The sequence below is a fragment of the Tachypleus tridentatus genome, chromosome 9 (assembly GCF_004210375.1).
Source record: "Tachypleus tridentatus isolate NWPU-2018 chromosome 9, ASM421037v1, whole genome shotgun sequence".
Taxonomy (NCBI): Eukaryota; Metazoa; Arthropoda; class Merostomata; order Xiphosura; family Limulidae; genus Tachypleus; species Tachypleus tridentatus.
The window spans coordinates 108,221,182-108,236,587 of record NC_134833.1 but is presented as its reverse complement, the minus strand read 5'-3'; positions in this window follow the sequence as shown (position 1 = coordinate 108,236,587).

Below are 15,406 nucleotides of genomic sequence, written 5' to 3'. Positions count from 1 at the left end.
CCTGCAAAGTGAAATTTACTTTGTATGTAATGCTATTAAGTAACATAACAAATTATGAATGACAAATGGACATACAAATATTTCGACTGTGGTTTTGAAGCGTGTGTCGTGGAAACCAATGAATTTCGATCAAACAAGCTCCTTTCGTCTATGATCTGTCCAGCAGTGTCTTGTAAGCACAAGCAGTACATTCCCGATATTTAGTCACACTGTTGAGTGCCCCAAGTAAAAATTTCAGTCTGCCCGCGAGGGCAATTCAGTGTGTAAATTAGGCTTTTCTGTTAGCTATAGTTTAGCTAAAATTGAGCGGAAGACCTTCTCGTGGTTTATGTCGTTTCCACACACGACACTACAGATAGCAGTTTGCCCTTGTTTTGACAGTAAAATAACCATGTTTTATTTCATCAATGGTTGAATAACTTTCCGTACCTGTTTCTCCCGTATCCCTTTATACTCTCGTTCCTAAGATATGTTTTATTTCATCAGTGGTTGAATAACTTTCCGTACCTGTTTCTCCGTATCCGTTTATACTCTCGTCCCTAAGACATATGTCCGACAACGGCCACTTGCAAACTCTCTCTTTCTTAACCTGCAGATGACCTCTGAAGGTCGATACGTTTTTCTCTTCTTCTCAATAAAAGTATTAGTACCCAAACCAATTATTCTGATATACATTTTTATTTCAAGTGGGTCTCTTGTCATAAATAATTTCTTTTTGCTTTAAATACTGAAGATGGAATCTGTAAAATATTGAAAACTTTATCTCTGCTCCCTTCTGTTGCATGAATCTATTTCTTCATCTTCAGTATAGTTTTACTATTAATCATCAATTTGCTTTCTTTCAGAATGGATTCTTCGACACTTGATTCCATAGTTTATCCACTTTAAAGAACCAAACCGAAATGTTCAACAGTCGTTAGATTATCAGATTTGTCTAAAGATACTATTGATTTGTTTTAAATTTGGCTTAAAGCTACACGAGGGCTATCTATGATAGTCGTCCGTAATTTAGCAGTGAAAGAATAGAGGCACCTAGTCATCACCAATCCGCTAACCATTCTTTCACAAACGAATAATGAGACTGACCCTAACAATATTCTCCCTCCCCCTACACATATCATAAAGGGTGAGCATCTTTGGTGGAGTAAAAGTTGGATCAAGAATTTCGAACAAAACATCAACAGAAAATAAAATTTACTGAAAAAGTTCAAAGTGTACTGTACTAACCATAGAACCGTTGATATCAGTGTTGATTACACCAATGTACTAAACAAATGAAACCAATGGAATGAAGACAAATTGTTTAGTGTGAATATGTCCAAAATTTGAAGCTGAATTGACTGATTAACAGCATTTATTCCTAGTTTCATCCTAGCGACCAGATTGTTAACCTATTTAATTACAGCATAAATAATCAGTGTAAATCAGTGCTAGCTAAAGGTCTTCAATTCTTTCTTCCACCATGTAAACTCTATGTACCTAATTTGGTTTACACTTTCAAATCACAATACAGACACCTAAAGGACCTTCTTATGAAAGATAAAATAACACTTTATCGACTCAGTAACTTTTTCATGACGAAAATAATGAAATTTGCCTTTTCTATTTCTTATAATTTTATCTCTAATGTTCGTCCTTACCGTTTAAACCCTGAAGAAATATTTTAAAAGAAATATCATTAAATAAAAATATTTATGTTATATCGTCCGACAATAATATTGTTATTCTTAACTAAAATAATTACTTGATCAAAATGGTGGTTATTCTTTACAACTCTACCACATTTAAAATCTTTATAAATGCCCATTAATTCATTGTCGTCGAACGTGAGGAAACATTCCAAAGATACCTGAGAGAACTTAGAAAGAAAAATATCGTAGACATTTGACTGATGATGAGACGACACCGGGTAAACCATTACAGTATATTAAGTCGCTATTGTGGGTTATATAGATATAATTATCCTAAATTTACTAAAATCATGGTTAATTAATAATACAACAACATAGTATAGGCCATCTATTAACCATTGCAGCATTATATTATATTGAAAAAATATATTTTAGTAAATCCAATATAAAGAATTAATTACGTTATATTTTCTAATCTTACAATTATCTAAAGGACATGGCGTGCATATTTGTGTCTATATGACCGAAATAATAAATACGTTGTGTCTCTATCTATTAAATGGCACCACACAAAAAATCTATAAACAATTCCCACTTTCGTATTCCAACTTCAGACAATTATGAAAATAAATACGATACGTACGACAAACCTTTGTTTATGAAAGAACAGAATTTTAAAGTATTGTCCTCGTAACAAGGTCCCGACTTTCACTCGGACTAAATCTGAAGGTTTGATTATATCTTTATTGATGTAATTTATAAATATAGTTTTAAGGAAAGGAGTTAAAAACTGTAAATTTTTAAGTAAACGATAACACACTTAATACACCAAATATAATGTTTGCTTACCACAATGAGAACAGTTTTCCACTGCATTAATTACTATAAAAAATAAAATTTTTGTCTTAGAAAATGACCCATTTTTCTAAAAGTTTCAGTACGACGTTATCTAAAACAGCCCAGTATTTGCTAACCCTAATTGCTAAGCCTCTCACAGGTTGCAGAGAAAAGTGAATGTTACTATTATAGTTGTCTGACTTCTAATTCTTATTTCAAGAATTTAATTAAGATTTACAGAATCATCTTATGTGAACATACAATTAAAATATTTATACAAAACTTTATACCAAAAAATTGCACTGGTCGAAATAAATACTTGTGGAATGTAAGGTGGGTAATTTTTTGCTATAAAATTTTGTTCTTTCTTCTCTAAGTTCCGCTTTTATTTTAATGGCTGGTCTCCATAGTTACTATATGCGAATATTCAGTAATATTGTGGTTCCATTTTATTGTTGTCTTTCTTCACAGTTTATATTGGTGCAAGTGTAACGACACTCTTGAATCAATTGTTGTAACGAAATGACGTAAGCAAAAGAAGAGGAAAATGACAGAAAAATAAAACTGATAAGTGAGGGGTAGCAGTAGAAAAACTCAGAATATATTCAAAATTGAGTGATGAAAACGAAATTTTATCCTTTAAACCTAATAAAGAAATTGTGCCTAGATTATAAATAAAGGGTTTTTCTCGCGATCACGTGTATGACGATTGTCGGTGAAGATCTCAGAACAACAAAATTTAAATGTGACAAGTTTTTTTGTCGTCGGTAGATTTATTATGTAGATACGACTTTAACCTTTTATATATATTTATTTATATACAGTAAATATATGTATTATATGAAATATAAAAATAGAGAGAACCACAAATGTTTTAAGATTAGATTAAAACAAACAAATAGATGCTACTAAGAAACAAATATTTAAAGTTGAAAGGTATACACAGTTTACTAAGTGATAAAAACAAACTGTAAGATTGTGATACTCGTGGTTTTTTTAAACTATGCTTCATGGAGCCTTTGAAATCACTGTATTTCTCATTTACTTTCTATATTTTAAGAAATATAACTAAAATGTAAATATTAATGAATAAATAGTAATATGCATGTGTATATTATACAGTAACGTACGGCAGCCGAAGTAGTATACTTTTGTAGGCCAATACGTAGTTAGGCCTATTGCATTTGTGTTATTGTCTAAACTAAGGTAAATTTAACACCACATTATACCACATTCAAAAATTGACAACTTTAAAACAAGAGGACAGTAAATTTTATGAGCAAGTGCACAAATAACACCTTCATACACATATGCTGCGAAATTCGACAGACATTAAATAGATGAGCAGTAGCACTGAAACACCTGCGACCTCAGATCCTACAGTGTTTACTAAACCGGCGAAACTTTGAACCATATAATAAATATTTTCACATATTTTAATTACAATTTTATTACCCTCAGAAATTTTGTTTGTAAGTGGTGTAGGAAACGTAAGTCGCTTAGACCAATATTCGACCTTTCACTGGGACTGAACCTGAAAATGTGATTATATCTTTAATGGTGTAATTTATATAGTTTTAAGGAATGGAGTTTTTTTTAAATTATTTTTTCAGCAAATGATACCACATTTAATAGATAAAAAATACAGTGTATATCAGTACAATCCGAACACTTATCGCCTGTAGTACTTGCTGTAAAATAGAATCTTTTTTCTTATAAAATATTCACTTTCACTAAAGTTTTCAGTATGACGCTATCTCAACCAGCCCAATGTTTGCTTACCCTAATTACTTAGCTTCACACAGGTTATATAGTAACCTAAATATTACTTACTAGTTGTATGACTTTTGTTTTTTACTTCAAGAATTTAATTTAGAATTATTCAAAGAACTTATGAGAATATACAATTAAAATATTTATACAAAACGTTATACCTACAAATTGTACTGGCTAAAGTACCCATGAAATGCAAGGTGAGAAATTTTTGACTATGAAATTTAGATTATAAATAAAGGGTTGTTCCTCGCGATCACGTGTATAACGGCTTGTTAGTGTAGATTTCAAAACAACAAGTTTTAGATGTGACAAATTTTATTTGTCGTCTTTAACTTTATATATATATATTATATGTTAACAGGGGCGTAGATTTGTTACACCCGATGGGGGGATGATTTTTGCAACCACTTATGATGACTGTTCAATTTGAAAATTGGTAATCTCTGATTACGTGAACCTGAAAGCTGTAAACATGCAGTCACAGAGCAATCTTGTTGCCACGATACTTCAAGGTTTCCATGTAGGTTTGTATAAGTGAGGTGTTGTGAACAGTTTTCAAAATATTAATAGAATAAAGACAAATGTGTCACAAATTAACTGCCACATGAATTTATTCCTGCACACTGCACAGTATAAAAAATGGCCATTATACTTGACAAGGTTACTAATAACTTTCGTTGCATGAATTACGTTTTAAAAAATTAATAAAATTGGTAATTACCCTTGATAAGTTTATATCTACTGAAAAACTGTTCATGTTGTTTCATAAAAATAATTAAAATCTCTTTGCGAACTCTTGAAAATTACACATCAATACAATGTAACACATAATTATTAATACTTTTCATTGAAGTGAGATTCATTTAGTCCTCTAGTCTACATGTTCCCAAACGTAGACCTCCTTTGTGATGATCTGTTTATGAATTCTTTCATAAGCTCTTCTATATTTTTCTTGTCGACCTCATCTTTGTGAGTGTGACAAACTGCCATATGGTTGAGGCGGCACTAAGACACAGTTGACCTTAACCACGTCTTCATCCGTCTTAATGCAGAAAAACTGCGTTCATATTCGCAACTGGATACTGGATATACAAGCAAAATTTTCATGAGAAGAAACACGTTACTAAACATCTGCTGGCTTGTTTCATGTATTTTACAGTAAGCATTCTTCGCACCTTTCAGAGATACTGCTTTTGTTGTTCCTTTGAACATGGGCAACTGTAACTCGAGCCGTTGTGCAGAGATTTCTGAATAGAAGTTTATAACCGAGTTGTCAATCTTGCCAGATGTGATCATGTTCTCAAGTGCCAGATATTGCCTCAAGTCATTGTTGTCTGCATTGAATCTAGTGGTCAGATGTTCTATGACTGTGTCCACAAATTCAAAATATTGGCTTCTATAGTAATCTCTAGCTGTTGCAGAATGGTATGCTGAGCCATCACCTGATTTCCTTCTGGGGGGTCTGCGAAAGCATGGTTGTTCAATAGGCACCAGATCTAGAGAAGTTACCTTTTTCTCAGCTTCATGAAATATCTTGTAATTTTCCTCTGTTAGCAATACCCGCAATTGCTCAACTGTCATTGCAGATGCTTCAATCATGCCAGATACTGTCGCTAATTTTATTTGGAATGCACAGATTAGTTCCTCTAATGCAGCTAATGGATGCTGAGCCATCAACAATCCTAAAACTGTCTTTCCTTTGTCAAATCTGTCCAGCAGACCTCGTGCTTTCACTGCTACATCTGATTTTTCATTTGCTAATTCAGATAAAGAATCAATAATGCCACTGTGGTGATCATTAGCACATGTAATTGCAGATAGGCGGCACAACCAGCATGTTGGACACAGTGGGCGGATGTATTTAACTGGACCATTGTGGCTGTCTCACGATACAATATTTTCAATGATTGTCTTGTATTTGCCTGACCTCTGAAGCAAAACACCAAGTTCATGTACCCATTGGATAGAATCTCAAACACATTCACAAGCTTCAACTGCATGTTGCATTATTAAATTAGTCTTGTGTGCTCCGCAGTGAAAATCAAAGCTGATAGTTGCTTCTCTTTTATTTTTGCCTGGCATCCACTGTACGCACCACTCATGTTAGCGACTCCATCATAAGTTTGTGCTCTTAATCCTGACAGTGGTAAATTGAATCTAGTCAGTACATCAAGTATGGTCGAGGATATTATTTCACCAGTTGTATTGGAAACACTGTACAAACCAAAAAAATGTCTCATGAACGTCAAGGTTCTCATCTACATATCGTACACATATTGCTTCCTTTTCGGCATCTGTAACATCTTGAGTGCCATCAACCATTAATGCAAAGATTTTACTTTACTGCACTTCGTGTGCTATGTTCTTCAGTATTTGATGGCTGAACATCTCCATTATTTCATTCTGAGCCTGGGGTGATGTGAATGTGGATTTCTTTGACAATTAGGCTGTCAACTCAGGATCTTCCTCTTTCAGGAGCTTCATTAACTGCAGGAAGTTCCCCTCCGTATCAGTATGTCCACGTAATGCTAAACCTTGACGCAGTAAGAAATGTAAACTTCTGAATATTTTGGTTAGACTTCTTTTGCATTCTTCCTGCTGCTTCTTTTTTCCATCATGTAGCTGGACAGTCACTGGAGTTACATCAAGTGAACCTTCTGGAGATATAGCGAATGTGTGCTGAGAGGAGGATTGGTGTTCATTGAATTTCTGTTTTGCCTTTTTCCAGTTGCAAAATCCGGCAGATATGAAAGTATAATCCACTGGCCTCTCCAATTTCCCTGTAAAAACGCCTCTATTTTCCGTCTTGGCACAATGAAAGCATATGACTTTTTGAGTCTAATTGTCGAAGTGCAGCCATGGGAACTCATCAAACCACTTGCCCTGGAGGTTGATATTTTGACATTTTGCTCTCTGTCGTGGTATTAGTTGTACGTCTGGATGATATGGCTTTTCACATTGTATCTGTGGAGTGTTAGATTTTTCATTACTGCACAAAATTGTTTCACAACTCTCTGGTGGTTGATGATGTGCAATAGTTTCACAAGCATTTTCAGACTCGTCCTCTGATGAAAATGGTATTTCCTCTGTATGGTAAGTTTCTTTTCCTTTGCTTGAGGTTGTTGGATTATCTGTATCTGCATTATCACTTGTAGTACAAGTAACTGGCTTGCAGAACTGTCTAATATCGGAAAGTTTCAGACGCTTGCTTGTTATAATTGGAATCTGTTTCCCAGATGACTCAACAGGCAAAAATACAGTCTTTATTGAAAAACTGTAAAGTACAACGAACGAAGATAGCACAGAATGGAAGTAGGACTGAACTGTACAATGTATTTTAGTCAAACGCGCAAACCTCACAGTGACTACCGAGCCGACTGACCGCCTGGGCATCACTGAGACAATAATGTGTGCTAGTTACAACACAAGTAATTGCAAGTTTCTCGAAAAATACTTAAATAATCACAAATATGTTATATTCCTGTTAAAGCTCATCAAAACGCAAACACGTTGTGATATAATGTCTATAAGCACGTCTATTAAATAGAAACACCTAAACAAAACTAGCAATACAATTCGAGTAGAGGCTTCAGGCAGTTGAAATCGCTCCTTTTGTGTTCTAATTATACAAGAAAATAGAATATTTATACTATCTATGATAAGAGAATATATTGTTCTTTTACCATAAAGCATCAGAACTTTATTCGAGGGCGTTGATAATCTAGAGTTTAATGGATTAATGAGGGCCACAAACATACGTCTAATGAGCCCTGTTGTAAAATCGAGGCTAGGACTAAAGGGAGCAGAGGGGGTGATGTAGGGCGCGTCTGGATCCGAGCAGTCTGAACCTGTCGATAACTGTACACTAAACGTACACTATGGTCAGCAGCTTCGGCAGCTAAGAAGAGTAAGGCTAGATAATAAAACTGGCTAGACATGCATAAGAACAAATGGCGTAGGAAAACCGCACAATATACACATAAGATTGATGCAGCTACAAACTACAAATGGCCTGCAGATCTAGATCACAGGAATTTACGCTTGGGAGTAATATTTTCGAATTTCATGCTCTGTTCAATCTGTTGTGATGAAAATTTTACATAATCTTACACAACGTATAAGATGTAGGTAGATTCTGTGATAGTGCTTGCAAGACTTGCATGCATACTTAGGCCTACTGACTGATACTTACGAACTATCGCTTAGATCGAAAAGCTTAGAAGCACGCCTATATTAAAGATGTACATTTCGGCTTCTGAAAAGGCCTACATCTAGGCCTAATTATGTAATTCGATTGGTAAGAACAGGAGAATCACAAGAACAAACACAATTTGTAGGCCTGTGATGCAATAAAACAATTCAATAGACCAAAGTGTAGGGGGGATGATTGTATGCACCATACCCCCACCTAAAATGAACGGGGGGATGTATCCCCCATCCCCCCAGAATCTACGCCCCTGGATCCAACGATAATGTTAAATTCGGGAAGTTAAGCGTAGAAATTTTAAAAAACACAAGGGTATGATGTAGAGTTTTCTAGTATATTCGAAAGTATATTATATATACGATGTAGTTAGTAGAGCGATTTTCGAGGTAGAGAGGGAAACAGTTAGTATGTTAGCTTACTTTGCACAATTAAGTTGCTTGTTTTACGTTACTTAACATTATTTGAAATGTAGGCCTACGTCACTGTTCAAGAAATGAAGTATGTAGTACATTGAAAGAAGAAATGCACTAAATTGTATTCGTTTAAGTAGATTGGACGTTTAATTTTTTAACAACATAATTTAAAATAACCCACTATTGTGAGAACAGCATAACAACAATAGAAAATTATAATTTTATAGGAGTGTCAGGTTATGTCAATGTATTAAAAACGTGAATACTAATTTAAAATAACCCACTATTGTGAGAACAGCATAACAACAATAGAAAATTATAATTTTATAGGAGTGTCAGGTTATGTCAATGTATTAAAAATGTGATTTGAGTTTCTTTTTTTTTGGAAACTCGTTTAAAATTTGTATTACCTTGCCTCAAAATTTGTTATCAGTGATATGTTTTTTACTCAGATTTGGGAACTAGTGTATATAGTATTTGGGTGTTATTGTTTGTTTTTTGAATTTCGCACAAAGCTACTCGAGGGCTATTTGTGCTAGCCGTCCCTAATTTAGCAGTGTAAGATTGGAGGGAAGGCAGCTAGTCATCACCACCCACCGCCAACTCTTGGGCTACTCTTTTACCAACGAATAGTGGGATTGACCATCACATTAACACCTTAACGCCTTAACACCCTTGGCCATGCCAGGCCTTATTTGAGTGTTAATAGAGACAAAAAATAAAATTCAACTGGCGAACTTTGTAATGTCACAAGAAGATATGAGTAAGTTTATCCGACATGCAAAAGATGAAAATGAAGATCGTTATGTTTTAATCTATGACCGTGAAAGAGCTTTTAGCTTGACAATAATACTGTATAAAACAATTTTCTAAAAATTGCCGACGTGTGATATGTATACTTTAATCGTGTTTTAAGCGCACATGCAAAACACATTATATTGTATCATCCGACAAACTTCAATATCGACTATGTCTTGTAATTATGGGTCTGTTTTTTTTATTTCTACATTTCTACTATATTTGAAAATATCTGTTATTAGTTGCTTTGTGTATAATTGTTAAATGGTTCTGTTACGTGGAAAATGTTATTTAGGTGAAATAAGTGTTGTTTTTTTCTGAATTAAACTATAGGTTTTTGCTGATAAGTGTTTCGAACAAAGAATGGACAGCTGCTATGCTTCTAAGTCTATTTTATATCGTTTTCTCGTGGCTGTGATTACCATTAATTTATCCTATTGTGCTGGGCAGAGTCATCAGCTACAGTGAGCTGAAGTACAACTTTTATCAGACACACAGACAAAATTGATACTTACAATTGTGGTATTAGAACAACGTTCTTCCTATGTTTACAACAGATAGTTTACCGTCGATAGAATTTACGATAATAATTGGGTTACCCAATCGTTTTTATATGCGTAAAGAACTTATGATGTGTTATTGACTAAAGAATAAGTTTAAATAAACTAACGATTCTGATACCACCGATTTTGCAGTAGATTAAAAATATGGTGGCGACGCCTTTGCTCCGAGCTTTCTAAAAACTAGTCCGACGGTTATTGTTTTTGTTTGCATTAAGTAGATTATAATTTATTTAAACAGATTACGGTGTGTGGTATCATGCTAGTCTTATACAAACTGCATGTGGTTCAACCTTTGTTTTAGCAACTTGCGATAAACACTGCGGAAACTTCGAACAATAACTATTGATCATTAGACAGTAAACGAGTTTATACTGTACGTGGTTTTCACTAAAAACAAAAGCATTTATCAAGTGAACTTTATTTTTGATCTTTGAATTTAATATATTTAATTGAATTAAATGAGTAATACACCAAACAGAGACTTGAGAGATGTGGTATTTGGTATTTGCAAACATTAACAGCCGCGATAAAAGTGGTCTCTCTCTTTCTTCATGTTTCTCAAATTATTTTGATAGTTGTGATGGCTACAGCACGAATAATCCATGTTGTAGTTTTGCTCTTGATAACAAATAAATAAATTGCTAACCTAATAAAAACAAAAACTTTACTGTCAGAAGAACTCACCTTTCATATGTGTTTAGCCATAAAAATTCGAAGTTTAAGAGGTTGTGATTCTCTTCCAAAAAATAGTAAGAATGTTCAGGTAGGTGTGCTATAATTTGTCACATATCAAGCGCTTATGAATATTAGATTCTGGTTTCTATAGGGCGTCTATCATACCAGTGATGGTACTCTGGTGTTGGAACTACTACTACTTCCACTGCTCTGTTACAACTAGTGTTGGTACTACTACAGCTATCTAATACTTCACTCGTTAGACTAGATCCTGCAACCGAGTTGGCGAGTAATGGTCTGCGATTCCGAGCAGAAAATATCGTAACAAGGAAGATGGTACGTACTGTCAAAATATTTCTGTATATGTACACATTTATATTCTGTAAGTTCAACGATACAGTTTGGTATTCCATCTTGTGACATCAGTGCAGCAATTGTCTGTGAAGGGTGATACAGTTGTGTTACTCTCTGTCAACCAGGCCTTGATGGAGTGAAGTGCCTTGGTAAATACCCAGCATAGCCTTCTCATTCTTTGTCTCGGCATGTACAGACGTTCTGAACAAATACTATTTGCGTGTAGCTAACAGCTGGGATCAGTACAAAAAAACAACAACAAAAAAAAACAGTACATTCTTATAGCAGGATGCATTGCTGCTATGAAGTATGACACATTTAATGTCTGCAACTCTCACTTCATGAAGACAGTGTCTTATTGAGCCTTTTTCTGTCATCTCTTTCCACAGAACTCGTGTAAACCGTTTAGAAAACGGTTTAATAGAATTGAGGAACCAGAACCTTTATGGCGCAGTATGTGTGGCCACCACTGTAAAAACTTTCGAATACGATATTGTTGATAAAAGTTATAGTTTTCGAAAAAAATACTTTAAGGTCTGCGTCACCAATATTTATATTTACGATAATAGTTAAGAGTTAAAGTGTATACAAACTAGTTTCGCTCTTAAGGCTTGGTCATGTTTCGTTTGTTTGTTTTGAATTTCGCACAAAGCTTCTCGAGGACTATCTGTGTTAGCCGTCCCTGATTTAGTAGTGTAATACTAGAGGAAGGCAGCTAGTCACCATCACCCACCGCCAACTCTTGGGCTACTCTTTTACCAACGAATAGTGGGATTGACGGTCACATTATAACGCCCCCACATCTGAAAGGGCGAGCATGTTTGGCGCGACCGAACCCGCGACCCTCAGATTACGAGTCGCACGCCTTAACACGCTTGGCCATGCCGGGTCGCTAGGTCATCTTACTAGAGAATTACAGAAAATGTTTCTAATGTATATAGCCCTAAGGGTGAAATTAGCTGTTCACATTCTCAGTGTGTTATTTCAAGTATCAGGGCAGTAAAGCTTTTAATGAATTGCAGGTTTTAAGAAATTGTGTAAGTAAAATATGATTATAAACAAATATAAAAACTGCAATGATACGCCTTTGCTTACGTTTTAATAGCAGTTAAGGTTTAACATCGATGTGTAAATAAGTTTAGCTGATCATAAAAAAGTATAATAAAATAAATCTTAAAGTAAAAATGCTTTGTCTATCATATATTTACATAGTTTTACGATTATACTTACGCATGCAAAGTTTCTTATGAAACAGTGGTACAGACATAATTATGAAGACAACAGTGGAACAGATATAAACGGATGACTTGTATAATGACGAAAGTCCATCAATTCGTCAGCAAGATATCCTCAAATGAGAAACGTTTTCTTTCACAAACCCATAATCACCTCACAAGGTTCGGCCCTATTAATTGGTTTTTGGTTAAACATAAATTAGCACTACAAAATAGTGGTAATTTTCAACAGTTCTGCTAACGTTTATCAGTTATTTGAATAAAATACCTTTAACAAGTAATTTTACTTCCGTTCCGCGCCTTTAACAAGTAATTTTACTTTCGTTCCGCACTTTTAACAAGTAATTTTACTTCCGTTCCGCACTTTTAACAAGTAATTTTACTTCCGTTCCGCAAAGAGAATAAATTTTGTTTGTTGCTTGAATACAAACTTCATTTGCAGCGTTTACTTTAATATAACAAAATTCCACTGTGTAACAGTGTAAGCCAAAATTAGTAAAAAGCAGAAGTACTGTGTATATGCTTATAGAAAATTAGAAAAATAAACTTAAATGCAATTGTAGGTTCACAAACAAATACAATCGTTACATACGTTGAACCTGTTAACTCGTCAAACACCTCAGAATATTGTTTGTTACACTTTTTAATTTCTATATATTATATATATATATATATCCTAAAATATTTCAAGCCACCACTTAGCTTATTTCGTATTAAAACCTGTTTTGTTGTTCATTCCTAATTTTGTAAAGCAATAATTTTTGTTTAGAGAACCACAGTATTATAAATATTAATTTTAAAATTGAAATTTAGAAACCGCACAATCAAATTTGAACAGACGTTTCCCATTTTCATTATTCCTGTAGACCTGCCAGTTGCTTACCTGAGGAGATCAAGACACGACACGTTTGATAAACGTATGTAATTAGCGTATATGTCCTCGTTACGTCCTAAATTTTAATCTTCCACCAGTAAATGTCACAAATATATAGCATGTCCCAAATTTAGCAGTCATTGCTTAAGTTCATATTAAATATGTTTTGAACGTAAATGACAAAAACTGCGAATTAAACTAGCAGTCTTTTTTTTTTTTTTTCATAACAACACAATAAAGTAAATATTGTTATTGATGTCACGAAAAATATAAATCTCTTGTTTCGAGTAAACATCGCAAAACCTAACAAAGAAATTTGAATTGTTATTATAAGTAAAAGATAGAAATGTTAATAGTATATCAAAAATCTTTTAAAGTAAAATCAAAGAACAGTTTCAGTGAAAACAGACTAGTTGGTTGCCATGCTGGAATTATGTACAATTTTTTTAAAAGTCTAGAAAAGAAAATCTACTGTTATAGAATAGTACGAAACCTTGATACATGTATTCGTGGTTTGCCAAGATTTTAGTAACATTTCATAAAGTAAAACACGAGTGAAGACAAGTTGAGTTTTTACTATAACTGTTCATAAAATACGACGTTTCAGGATGATGAAGATACAATGGCTTTGGTGTAGATTTATATGATATAGTATCGTATTACAAAAACTGGGTTGATGTTTTATTGTTTCAATATTGTCGTTTTAAGAACAAATACTATGAGTTGATGACATTTGTTGTCAAAGAACTGAGTTTTATATTTAATGGAATATAGAGTTAATGCAGGGTCAGTATGGAATGTAAGTCTGTATTTATGACCACATTATTACTGAGTCAATATAAAAAAAAATATCGAAATTGTTTCTGTTTATTCTAATCACTTCATTACATTTGTAACGTTGATAGAATGCAATTTTTCTGTTTCGGTAATATGTTAGTATATGTTTACAGTGTTTTAATATATCCAGGTATAAAATTCAGTTGAATACCATTATGACTCAACAATATCTCATTCGTATACCTCAATACTTATTAGTACTTATTTCCTCATAACACAGTGTTGAAGTATATATATATATATATATATGGTGTGTGTGTGTGTGTCGTAAACCAGCATTATCTGGGTTACATAGTTATTCATATAGATAGCTATATATATTCGTACAGCTACGCAGAATTAACTTGTAAAAGTTTTGAGAAACACTATACTTACGGTTTATAAATATTTAAACTATACTATATGGAAAAAAGTATTTGCTATTGTCATCGTTATTTAAATATAAATAATTTAACTACGGTGTTAATATCCATAATTTTTCGGGAAGAGTTGAATATGGTAGCGCTTCGTGTCTTTCTTCGTTTTACCGTTCAATATAAACATGTTGCTGAATGCGTTAAGGAACACTTCCACGAACATGTTATTGTCGAGTTTATTCGTTAATCCATTGTCTTCGTTGCAGGGATGGATATGCAAACAGCAGATCGACGAAAATATGTTCATTATACTCATACTCGCCTGTACTTTTACTGAAATTTCTTTTCGCATATTTCTAGTTGTAAGTTAGTGCTAAAACTTTATAATTTAAGCCAGTGCTTATCTGTAAGTTGTTTTTATTACCGACTGAACTGCTTGTTTTTACATGTAAGTTGCTATGAAACTGCCCTCCGTACACCAGTACTTACCTGTAATTTAGTTTTTTAGCATCTGAACTGCTTGTTCTTACTTGTAAGATGTTGTTAATAAAACTTTGTTCCATATGTATTGTACTCGTCTTTAAATTATTTTGTTATTTAAAGTGTTTCCATATAACCGTAATTATCATTTTATTTTTATTTTTTTCCTTTCTTGGACTTTCAAGTTGTTATTCCAGCTCACACACGTAATTATCTGTAACTAGTTACAAACAACTAAAACTTTAACAACAAAAACAAGTTACAAATAAGTGCTGCATTAATTCTTTTCTTTTTTTTCAGAAAGTCAAGTTTTCCTTGATGCCCTCAAGGCGCAAGCTGCTTGAAAAAATCACTGTGTATAAACTGCAAA